Raw genomic sequence first — 13,130 nt, forward strand, 5'->3', positions numbered from 1 at the left:
TTTTCAGTTGTTTCACACTTTTTTGTTAAGTATATAATTCCACATGTGTTAATTCATAGTTTTGATGCCTTCAGTGTGAATGTACAATTTTCAAAGTCATGAAAATACAGAAAAATCTTTAAATGAGAAGGTGTGTCCAAACTTTTGGTCTGTACTTTATGTATAATGTATTGATAATACAGGAGTGTGCTCACTTATTCTGAGAGCTTTATATATAATTTTGTGAAAATACAGGGGGTGCACTCACTTACTCTAAGCACTCTATATAATATACTGATAATACAGGGTTTGTACTCACTTATGCTGATTGCTGTATATATAATGCACTGATAATATGGGGGTGTACTCAATTATGCTGAGTGCTATATAAAGTACTAATAATAAACGGGTGTACACACACTGAGCACTTTGTATATAATGTTCTGATAATAGAGGGGTGTACTTACTTAAGCTGAGTGCTGTATATATAATGTACCAATAATAAGGGGGAGTACCTACTTAGGGCTCTTTCACATGTCAGTGTGTCCAGTACGTGTGGTGACAGGCGAGTAAATGTATTTTATTATTTTAATCTTATTTTACACTGAGACACTGTAGGAGCAGACACTACTACACCCAACTTTGTCTCTTGCTCGTGCTGATCACAGCGCGAGCAAAGAACAATGATGAGGGCAGAATATAGCACCCAGGGCTTGGGAACTGTACACTGATTCCCAGGCGCCGGTACGGGTGATCCTGATGCGCCACAAGTGTGACACACACAGACACACCGGATATGTATATCTCCGATATGGGTTTTTCCAGTCCCGGAAATATCCAGACGCATGAAACCGCCCTTATGCTGAGCATTGTAAAAATAATGTACTGATAATACAGGGGGTGTACTCACTTATGCTCAGCACTGTATACAAGTGCTTCTCACTAAATTAGAATATCATCAAAAAGTTAATTTATTTCAGTTCTTCAATACAAAAAGTGAAACTCATATATTATATAGCGTCATTACAAACAGAGTGATCTATTTCAAGTGTTTATTTCTGTTAATGTTGATGATTATGGCTTACAGACAATCATTATACAAAAGTCATTATCTCAGTAAATTAGAATACTTCATAACGCCGTCTTGAAAAATTAATTTAAAATCCAAAATGCTGGCCTACTGAAATGTATGTTCAGTGAATGCACTCAGTACTTGGTCGGGGCTCAATTATTGCATCAATGCGGCAATGTGGCATGGAGGCGATCAGCCTGTGGCACTGCTGAGGTGTTATGGAAGCCCAGGTTGCTTTGATAGCAGCCTTCAGCTCGTCTGCATTGTTGGGTCTGGTGTATCTCATCCTCCTCTTGATAATACCCGATAGATTGCCTATGGGGTTAAGGTCAGGCGAGTTTGCTGGCCAATCAATCACAGTGATAGGCTATGTGCCCACGATGCAGAAATGAAGCAGAAAATTTCTGCAGCATTTCTGCATCTCCCTGGCAGAAAAAACGCATGCAGATTGTGCATGCGTTTTTCCTGCAGAATACATGCGGATTCACATGCGTACCCACATGCGTTAACGCATGTGTTTCTGCATGCGGACTGACGAGCACTTTCCAAGCGATAGCATCACTTGGAAAGTGCTTGACAACTAGGTCACACAATTTAAATCCATGCAAAAGGCATGGATTTACATAGTGTGACCGTAAAAATAAAAAAATAAAGCTATACTCACCCCCGATCCCCCGCCGCGTGTGCTGTCGCGCTCGTCCTGGCTTCTTCCGGGTTGCCGGCATCTCGCGAGACAGCCTGCGGTCACATGACCGCGACGTCATCTCAGGTCCTGGAAGGAGAAGCGCTGCAGGGGCCGCCGGACAGGTGAATATAAACTTTATTTATTATTTTATTCTTTTTTTTACAGGTACAATGGTACCCAGGTCTGGATGAGAGTCTCCTCTCCTCCAGAACTGGGTACCATCCGCACATAGAGACGCATATAATCCGCTTGTATAAATGTACAGACGCGCATTATATGCGTCTCAATGCAAGTCAATGGCGGCGCTTCCGCAAAATTAATGAACATGCTGCGGATTTATTTGCGCTGCAGAAACGCTGCGGAAAAATCCGCAGCATGTGCATTGACATTGCGGAATGCCATTGGGGACCATGGGGTGCGGATTACCATGCGTTTTTGATGCGTTTAAGCAGCGGAAAATCCGCAGCATAAACGCATGAAAAAAGCATCGTGTGCACGCAGCCATACTGTTGTTTTTAAACCAGGTATTGATACTTTTGGCAGTGTGGACAGGTGCCAAGTCCTGCTGGAGAAATTTTCAACTCTTAAAAGCTTGTCGGCAGAGGGAAGCATGAAGTGCTATAAAATATCCTGGCAGACGGCTGCGCTGACTTTGGTCTTGATAAAACACAGTGTACCTGCACCAGCAGATGACATTGCTCCCCAAACCAGCACTGATTGTGGAAACTTCACACTAGACCTCCAGCAGCTTGGATTGTGGCCTCCCCACTCTTCCTCCAGACTCCTGAGACCTTGATTTCCAAATGAAATGCAAAATTTACTATCATCTGAAATCAACACCTTAGACCACTGACAACAGTCCAGGTCTTTTTCTCCTTGGCCCAGGTAAGACGCTTTTGGCGTTGTCTATTGGTCATGAGTGGCTTGACACAAGGAATGCGACACTTGTAGCCCATGTCCTGGATACGTCGGTGTGTGGTGGCTCTTGAAGCAGTCCACTCCTTGTGAATCTCCCCCAAATTTTTGAATAGCCTTTTCTTAAAAATCCTTTCAAGGCTGCGGTTATCCCGGTTGCTAGTGCACCTTTATCTACCACACGTTTTCCTTCCACGCAACTTTTCATTAATATGCTTGGATACAGCAGTGTGTAAAAAGACAGCTTCTTTAGCAATGACCTTTTGTGGCTTACCCTCCTTGTGGAGTTTGTCAATGACTGTCTTTTCGACAACTGTCAAGTCAGCAGTCTTCCCCATGATTGTGGAGCCTACTGAAACAGACTAAGGGACATTTTTAAAAGCTTGTTTTTTGTTAATTATTCTAATTTACTGAAATAATAACTTTTGTGTTTTCATTGGCTGTAAGCCATAATCATCAACATTAACAGAAATAAACACTTGAAATAGATCACTCTGTTTTTAATGACTCTATAAGTTTCACTTCTTGTATTGAAGAACTGAAATTAACATTTTGATGACATTTTAATTTAGTGAGATGCTCTTGTATATAGTATAGTGATATGTATACATTTTATGGTATGTAGTGTGAACGCTTCATTATATATTATATACACATGCACAGCTTTACACGACGAGGTATATAATATATAATAGTATATAGTATAGAGCTATGTAAACACTTTATAGTTTATAGTGTGAACTCCCCACTAGATGTTATATACACAGGCACAGCGTCACACTACTATCATACCTTATAGTGTGAAGCTGTGCATGTGTATCTATAATATAACACTACAAGCGTCCCTCTGTCTGAAGCCTCTATAGACTGCACAAGCTAGACACGCCTGCGCAGTCTGGCTCCAGACAGATAAATGCATGGAGCTGTTACAGGTAAGAGGAGTATATGGCGCCAAAGTTCGCAGTATGAAAAGACACTGAACGCATACCACGATCTCCGGCGCCATACTTACATACTTACCTGACCGGGAGGAGCGTTGCCACAGCACCTCTCTTCTCGCCAGAGACCAGGGCAGGAGTGAAGGTGTCGTAGTCGGCGTATGCGTATAGCGCTATCCGGTGCCATTTTACTGAAGACACATTTTCAGTGTGTCTTCAGCAAAATGGCACAGGACAGCGAAGTATGGGCACGTGCGTACTCCGGCGCCGCACTCCTCAGAAGAACAGGACACCGCAGCGCTGGAGCACAGAGAAGAAAGGTGAGTATAAATGTTTATTTTTTTGTATGTGTGCAGCGTGAAAGGGATGAGGGGACCACACATACCAGGATTGGGGGATGAGGGGGCCACGTATACCAGGATTGGGGGATGAGGGGGCCACTCATCTCAGGATTGGGAGATGAGGGGGCCACGCATCCCAGGATTGGGGGATGACGGGGCCACGCATCCCAGGATTGGGGGATGACAGGGACACTCATCTCAGGATTGGGGGATGAGGGAGCCACGCATCCTAGGATTGGGGGTTGAGGGGGCCACGCATACCGTGGAGTTTTGTGTGAAATGATCAATGATTTGATTTTTGCTTCGTTCTCTTTTGTGTTTTTTCCTTGCAAGCAAATTAAATGAAGAGAATAATACCAAAGAATTTGTGATTGCAATCATTTTCAGGAAGAAACTGAGTATTATCTGACAGAATTTTAGGGGTGACAATACTTTTGGCCACCACTGTAGTAGTATGAAGCTGTGTGAAGCACGATGCTGCAGTTGGTTTCTTATTAGGCAGTTTCTTATTAGGTAATTTATTTTTTTCTGTTTTTTACAGATTTAAAGCGCACCTGTCAACAGGACTGTCCTCAGTAGGCTGTGTGCCCACGATCCGGAGCCGCTGCAGGTTTGACGCTGCGGACTTATGCAGCGTCAAATAAGCAGGAGACAAATGTTACAGTACAGTGGATGGCATTTCTAGAAATTCTATGTCTACTATGCGTCTGTGGCTCACTCACGGAAACTGACATGTGGCGCGTCTTTCCAGACCGTAGCATGTCAATTTCAGTTGCAGGTCCGCTTGCAGGCTTTCCCCATAGACCTAACCTCTATGGGGAAAGTCCGTAGGTAAAAAAAAAAGGTGCCGCTCATTTGAATATCCGCATGCGGCCCCTCCGCAGCATCGGGGCCATAGGCTGGGAGGCATCGTGGGCACACAGCCTTAACCACATACACTGTCAGGTGGGCGACATTAAACTGATTAAAATTATACCTTGGTTGATGAAATCCGTCCTGTGGTTCTTGTGTAGTCTTTACTTTCAGTTTGGAGATAATGATATGCTCGTGCTTCGGGGCGGCCTGTGGGGGGGGGGCGCTCTATCTGGTGCTCTGCTTACATATTCATCTGTATGCTCTTATTACAGGTCACTGTGCCTTCACTGACCTGACTCTTATTTTACCCCGCACTAATGGATGCATTATGTAAAATAGGAGGCTCCTCAGGCCGTCCCTGATCACGAGCATATTATTATCTCCAAACTGAAAGTAAACATTACACAAGAACCACAGAATGGATTTCATCATTTTAATCAGTTTAATGTCGCTCACCTGACCGTGTATGTGGTTTACTGAGCACAATCTTTCTGACAGGTGCGCTTTGACAAAAAAAAATGCATTAATATAATACAATGCAGCGAGGTGCCCTGATTAGAATACAATTAAGAGCAGCTACAAAAGTTATAACAATGGCACAAAAATGGGCATCAAAGTGGGCAGTGGGGTTAAGTGTTTTTGGGCCCCTGATCTCACACCACCATTACATAGTGATTGCCCGCATCAAATACAAGTCACTCCAGCCTGGCCAAAATAAGTTTTGGGTATCAAAACTGACATCAAAGTGGAGATATAACCAATTTTCACATATTTGAATAAATAATTGGTGTTTTTCAAGGGTTAAATGACTTTGGGTCACTGATCTCTGACCACCATTACATACATAGTGATGGGCGCATCAAGTTCAGGTCATTCTAGCCCGTTTAAATATGCTCTGGGCATGAGAACTGCCATCAAAGGGGGCAAATAGCCAGTAACTGGTGTTTTTCAAGGGTTAAATGACTTTGGGCCACTGATCTCAGACCATCTTTACATATAAGCCACGCTCACTGAACAGTCGAGTCACTAGTTGGGGCGCAGCCTCACTTTATGCAAGTGCATGAAGCGAAGCCACACCCACTAGTCGGAATCTGGCCAGGAGTATGTATAACGCATATGGCTCAGACACAGGCGAATCCCCGCAGCTCACAGTGTGTGCTCTGAGGGATTCATAAGTCTGCAGTTACATAGAGGGACTGCAGACTTATAGATTTAGAGTTGTCAACCCCTTTAAAGTGCACCTGTCAGTAGGATTGTACTAAGTAAACTACATACACTGTCAGGTTGGCAGCGTTACGCTGATTAAAATGATAAAATTAAGAGCATTGCTTGCTGATATGTGCAACTGAGCATGCGCCGTGGCCGTTTTGCTGGAGCCAGATTGGCAGTGGTGCGTGTGCAGTAGTATCTATCACCAAGAGATGCTCTCAAACTGGGCAAGCGCCGCCCACCTTGCGCAGATTAAAAGCATCGCTTGTTGATAGATGCAACTGCCCACACGATGCAGCAATTTTGCTGAAGACTAATTTTTTTTGCTCCAACAAAATGGCCGCAGACCATGAGCAGTATTATCTATCGCCAAGCGTCAAACAAGGTATCATTTTAATCAGTGTAATGGCGCCCACCTGACAGTGTGGGCACACAATCACAATCCTGCTGACAGGTGCGCTTTAAAGTCAGAAAAGATCAGAGGCATAAGCACGATGCTGAAGTAGATTTCTTTTTCGGCAATTTATTTTTTCTGGGGTTTTTTACGGGTTTTACGACAAAGAAAATTACATTAATAAAATACAAAACAGTGCGCTGCTCTTATGTAAGTAAGCTTAAAGGCAACCTGTCACATCCCCTATACCCTCCAACCCAGCAGCATTCACCTATGTATCAGCAACTTCCCTGCCTAACCAGCCCCGTATAACATTACTGAGTGAAAACAAAGTTTACAAAACATTCACATGCTCCCCATTGCCTATGCTTATGAGGGCTTTGACTAGTTGATGGGGCATGATTACATAATTTGCACGAGCGGCGTCATTGTCGCTCATGGAAATCTTGCACATGCGCCGCTCATTCCGGCACCGTCACTGCTTTTCTGAGGCCGGGTGTACGCTTCTTGGCTACAGAGGCACACTGCACATGTACGGAAGTCATCTTCTAAACTTCCGAACATGCACAGTGCGCCTCTGATGCGGAGAAGCATACACCTGGCTTCAGAGATGCAGTGACGCTGCCAGAATGAGCGGCAAATTATCACGCCAACACGGGCGTGATAACATGGAAAGGAGGCTGACTCTTCTGGGAGCAACTAACACCCACTAGTCGAATCCCTGATTAGCATAGGAAATGAGGACCATATAAATGTTTTTTAAACCTTGTGCTCTGTGGGGATTCAGAAGTCTGCAGGCACACAGAGTGACTGCAGACTTAATGATTTAGAGCAGACAACTCCTTGAAAATTAACCTGTCAGCAGGATTGTGCTAAGTAAACTACATACACTGTCAGGTTGGCGCTGTTACACACATTAAAATGATACCTTGGTTAATGAAATCCGTCCCGTGGTTCTTGTGTAATTTTTACTTTCAGTTTGGAGATAATGATATGCTCGTGCTCCGGGGCAGTCTGTGAGGTGGGCTCTATCTGGTGCTCTGCTTACATCTGTATGCTCTTATGACAGCTCACTGATCGATCACTGACATGTCTCCAATTTTTAATTTACATAGTGTATACATTATGGGGGGAAAAAAATGACATCAATCAAAATGGCGCTCGCGCAGGCGCATCTATCTCATGCCACGGCCATTTTGTTGGAGTAAAAAAATTATTCTCCAGCAGAATGTCTGCGGCGCAAGTGCAGTAGCATCTATCGGCAAGTGATCCTCTTATTCTGCGCAAGCGGCGCCCACCAGTAGGCAAGGCCTGCGCAAAGTAAGAGCATCGCTTGCCGATAGATTCAACTGCTCACGTGCTGTGGCCATTTTGCTGGAGCCAGATTTTTTGCTCCAACAAAATGACAGCGGAGCAATTGCAATAGTATCTATCGCCAAGTGATGCTCTCAATATGCGCAAGAGCCAGCCACCAGTGGGCGGGGCTTGCGCAGATTAAGAGCCTCGATTGCTGATAGATGCCACTGCGCACGTGACGTGGCCATTTTTCTGGAGACAAATTTTTCTTTTGCTCCAACAAAATGGCCACGGCACGTGCACAGTAGCATCTATGGCCAAGCGATAGATGCTATTGTGCCTGTGCGGGCGCCATTTTGCTTGATTTGTTTGTTTTTTCTAACCCCACATTATGTATATAACATGTAAAATAGGAGGCAGGTAACTGAACGATCAGTGACCTGTCATAAGAGCATATAGCTGACTGTATAAGCAGAGCACCAGATAGAGCCCACCCTACAGGCTGTCCCAGAGCACGAGCATATCATCATCTCCAAACTATAAGTAAAAATTAACCCCTTTTTGACGTGTGCCATAATAGTATGACAAACGTGAGAACCCCCTGTTTGGTGCGAGCTCCAGCACTGAGCCCGCAGCTTTCCAGGTACACGACAGCTGATATATACAGCTGACATGTGCCCGCAACAGCTGCGGGTGGAATAGCGATCCACCCCCCCCCCCTCCCCCCCCGTGGCTGTTAACTACACAGTGTTCCAAATTATTATGCAAATAATATTTTCTCAGATTTTCCCAAATTACCTATATGAATTGCAGTCATTGTAATTTTCCAGTCAAATAACTATTAGAGTACAATTGAAACAGTTTTCAACTCAAAACTTTATTCTAGGGGATGTTACATTTGCACATAGGACCGCTTGTTCGAAAGGAGCTTCTGAACTCTCTCGTCCATTGAATTTGTCAGGTTTTGGATGGTTTCTGCTTCCAATTGTTTTGCCTGAGGACAGAATAGACTCCCAGAGCTGTTGCTTAGATGTGAACTGCCTCCCACCATCATAGACACTCCTTTTGATGATGCTCCAGAGGTTCTCAATGGGGTTGAGGTCAGGGGAGCATGGGTGCCACACCATAAGTTTGTCCACTGTTATGCCCATATCAGCCAGAGATGCAGATGTGTTATGTGCAGCATGAGAAAGGGCATTATCATGCATGAAAATGATCTTGCTGCGGAATGCACGGTTCTTCTTCTTGAACCATGGAAGGAAGTGCTGTTTGAGAAACTCAACATACATTATGGAGTTCATCTTTACCCCTTCAGGGATCCTAAAAGGGCCGTCAATCTCTCTCCCCATGATTCCAGCCCAAAACATTACTCCACCTCCTCCTTGTTAGCGCCGTAGCCGTGTTTGCATGGGGTGTCCATCAACCAGCCATCCTCCAATCCATCCATCTGGACCATCGAGATCATTTCATGCATGATAATGCCCCGTCTCATGCTGCACATAACACATCTGCATCTCTGGCTGCTATGGGCATAAAAGGGGACAAACTAATGGTGTGGCACCCATGCTCCCCTGACCTCAACCCCATTGAGAACCTCTGGGGCATCATCAAAAGGAGTGTCTATGATGGCGGGAGGCAGTTCACATCTAAGCAACAGCTCTGGGAGGGTATTCTGTCCTCAGGCAAAACAATTGGAAGCAGAAACCATCCAAAACCTGACAAATTCAATGGATGAAAAAGTTCAGAAGCTCCTTTCGAACAAGCGGTCCTATGTGCAAATGTAACATCACCTAGAATAAAGTTTTGAGTTGAAAACTGTTTGATTTCAGTTTGTAATAACCTGCTAATGCTTATAATTTCAAAAATGACAATTTTTTGTTCTTTATTAAAATGAAAAGGTTGAAAACTCTGCTGTGCATAATAATTTGGAACATGCATTTTGAGTGCAGTTGAGTTTTTTATTTTTTAAAACTATACTGTTATCATAGGCAGTTTGTACAAAAACCTTTCAATTGTACTCTAATAGTTATTTGACTGGAAAATTACAATGACTGCAATTCATATAGGTAATTTGGGAAAATCTGAGAAAATATTATTTGCATAATAATTTGGAACACAGTGTAGTTAAATTCTGCTCTCAATCTCTGACAGCGGCATTTAACTCGCGCTTCCCGGAAGCGTGTCGTTGGCTCCGCACATCGGCGACCGTGTTACATGATCGTGGGTCGCCGATAGGTTGGCATGACAACCCAGGTCTGCAGGAGACCCTAGCCATTGTCATTGCCAGATTGTGGTCGGCGCTCATAGCAGGTGAGCATTTCTGCTACACACAGGAGATCTGATCATCCCCTGTGTGTAGCAAAGGCGATCAGAGAATTGCAGCTTCTAGTCTCCCATTGTGACTATTGAAGCTAGTGTAAAGTAAAAAAAGTTTAAAAATATTAAAAAAATTATATTAAAGTTTAAATCACCCCCTTTCGCCCCATTCACAATAAAACAAAAAAAATCACTCATACACATATCCACATTCTGAATCACTTGATCTATCAATATGAAAAAATATTTAATCCGATCGATAAACGGTGTGACGTGAAAAAAATTCAAAATGCTATAATTACTTTTTTTTGGTCGCCGCAACATTGCAATAACCGCGATTAAAACATTGGATCTACCCCAAAATGGTATCAATAAAAACGTCAGCTTGGCGCGCAAAAAATAAGCCCTCATCTAGCACCAGATCGTAAAAAATGGAGATGGTATGGGTCCCGGAAAATGGAGCCATTTTTTTTTTTTTTTAAGCAAACTTTGGATTTTTTTTCACCACTTAAGTAAAAAAACTATACCTGTTTGGTGTCTACGAACTCATAATGACCAGGAGAATAATAATGGTAGGTCAGTTTTAGCATTCAGCAGACATGGTGAAACAAAACCCCAAGAAAACAACTGTGGAACTGCACTTTTTTGCAATTTCACCGCACTTGGAATTTTCCTGTTTTCCAGTACACGATGTAGTAAAACCAGTGGTGCTGTTCAAAAGCACAACTTGTCCCGCAAAAAATAAGCCATCACATGGCCATAGTGACCAAAAAATAAGAAAGTTATGGCTCTGGGAAGAAGGGGAGCAAAAAACGAAAACACAAAAATGGAAACTGGTCTGGTCATGAAGGGGTTAAACAAGAACCACTGGATGGATTTCATCAGCCAAGGTGTCATATTATTCATGGTAATGGCGCCCACCTGACAGTGTATGTAGATTACTGAGCACAATCCTGCTGACAGGTGCGCTTTAAGGTCAGAAAAGATCAGAAGCCCAAGCACGATGCTGAAGTAGGTTTCTTATTCTGCAATTTATTTTTTTCTGTTTTTTTACAGGTTTTACCACAAAAAAAATGACATTAATAAAATACAATGCAGCGTGCTGCCCTTATGTGAATATGCTTAAAGGGAACCTGTCAGGTCCCCCATGCCCTCCAACCCAGAAGCATTCACCTATGTATCAGCAAATTCCCTGCCTAACCAGCCCCGTATAACGTTACTGAGTGAAAATAAGGTTTAAAAAACATTCACAAGTTCCCCATTACCTATGCTAACGAAGGTTTGACTAGTCGATAGGGCGTTCGTTCCCCAGACTAGTCAGCCCTCTTTCCATGTTGTCACGCCCCTGTTGGCGTGATGACATAATTTGCACGAGCGGCGTCATCGCCAGCTGATGCTAATCTTGCGCATGCGACGCTCATTCCGGCAGCGTCACTGCTTCTCCGAGGCCGGGTGTACGCTTCCCCGCATCAGAGGCGCAAACCATCTTCTAAACCTCCGAACATGCGCAGTGCGCCTCTGATGCGGGGAATTGTACACCTGGCTTCAGAGATGCAGTGACGCTGCCGGAATGAGCGGCGCATGCGCGAGATTTGCATGAGCGGCGATGATGTCGCTCGCGCAAATGATGTTATCACACCAACAGGGGCCTGACAACATGGGAAGGAGGGACCTAACACCCACTAGGCAAAGCCCTCATTAGCACAGGAAACAGGGACAGTAGAAATGATTTCTAAAGCTTTTTTCCACTCAGTAACATCAGGGCTGATTAGGCAGGGAAGTTCTATTGCCTGCTCTTCTCACAGCCCATCAGCACACAGCGCCTCCATCTTGTAACTTACCAGCCTCGCCATTTTAGGTGTTGATAGAATGGCCATCTCCTGCCAGCTGCCACAGTCTCCTGGAGATGAGAAGATGTCTTCTTGTTCGCAGTGGATGTCGCTGTATCTGTAGTAACGGTCGCTCTCTCTCACCCGCTCCCGCCAGACACGTTGTGTACTGCACGCAGTATACCAGCGACTGCCTCTGCGGGCGTTAGCTAGAGATGCTAGACTCTGCGGTGACGTCATCGGGAGGGGCGGAGCCTCCACGTCACACGGCTCTCATTGCTGTTGTCTCCAGGAAGGGAAGCTGCTTTTGCTGTGTGTGGAATATGGCTTCCAACAGGTCTCCATTCTGAATAGAGGTGACCAGACTGGAGCCTCTGAAGGGGAGGCTATCACAGCAGGCACCAGCTGTAGACAGTTTATCAGTGACATGGCTGCTGGAATGGAGGGGATTCTAGTCTGCCTACAGAGCAGGCTGCTGAGAGAGTCCCCAGTGCTATTCTCCCAGGCCTTTATCCTGGAGTAATGTGTATATAGCCACACATATGGAAATCCTTGCGCTGACACACAGCACAGTCACCCACATGTGTACATCCATGTACACTATATGCACAGTCCACAGGTCCGTATTCGCCACTAGGCACGGGGGTCCAGTGTTTAGGGCGCGACGCCTGAATCAAGATTAAAAATATTTATTATCCCCTTAAATGACAGCTGGCATTCTGTGGCATCGGCCCGGACGGATTTGGAACCAATGGGGTCCGATTAACCCGTTAAATAACGCTGTTACTTGCAACAGCTGTATCTAAAGGGTTAAATGACCCCATGTGATGACCACAGGGTACAGTGGCTTGTTAGAGACCAACGACGATCAAAGTAAAAATTATATATGTCCCGCAGTGAGACTAAGTGAAAAAGTAAAAAAAAAAATAAAATGTCTGTAAAAATCCAAAAAGAAGCACACACAAATCACAAAAAGCAGCATTTGCGTTATAACAAAGATAAAAACTCGTACACATAATTGGAATTTTCGCGTCTGAAACGACCAGATCTATAAAATTGTCACATTATTTAATCCGTATGGTGAACACAGTAAAAAAAAAAAATAACACCAAAAATGTCGCTTTTTCATCATACTAACACACAAAAAATGGAATAAAAAGTTATCAAAAATACATATATAAAGAAAAATGGTATAAAAGAAAACTCAAAATTGTCCCGCAAAAAACAAGCCCTAATATGACTTACTCTAGAAAAAAATAAAACTTATAGCTCTCATAACATGGCGGAGCAAAAACAAATCC

The 13,130-nt window shown here is 44.0% G+C and overlaps 1 long non-coding RNA gene across 1 annotated transcript in view; it reads right to left on the reverse strand.

Annotated features, from left to right (window-relative positions):
- Nucleotides 1-11,958, reverse strand: part of LOC141239065 (uncharacterized) — a 56,519-nt gene extending 44,561 nt beyond the window's left edge. Inside the window, exon 1 of the long non-coding RNA XR_012304484.1 lies at nucleotides 11,842-11,958. This is a non-coding gene — a long non-coding RNA (uncharacterized lncRNA). The remainder of the gene's footprint in view (nucleotides 1-11,841) is intronic.
- Between the last annotated feature and the right edge of the window lie 1,172 nt (nucleotides 11,959-13,130).

Source organism: Phyllobates terribilis, unplaced genomic scaffold (genome assembly GCF_046119375.1).
Source record: "Phyllobates terribilis strain yellow unplaced genomic scaffold, ASM4611937v1 Scaffold_764__1_contigs__length_703092, whole genome shotgun sequence".
NCBI classification, from domain to species: Eukaryota; Metazoa; Chordata; class Amphibia; order Anura; family Dendrobatidae; genus Phyllobates; species Phyllobates terribilis.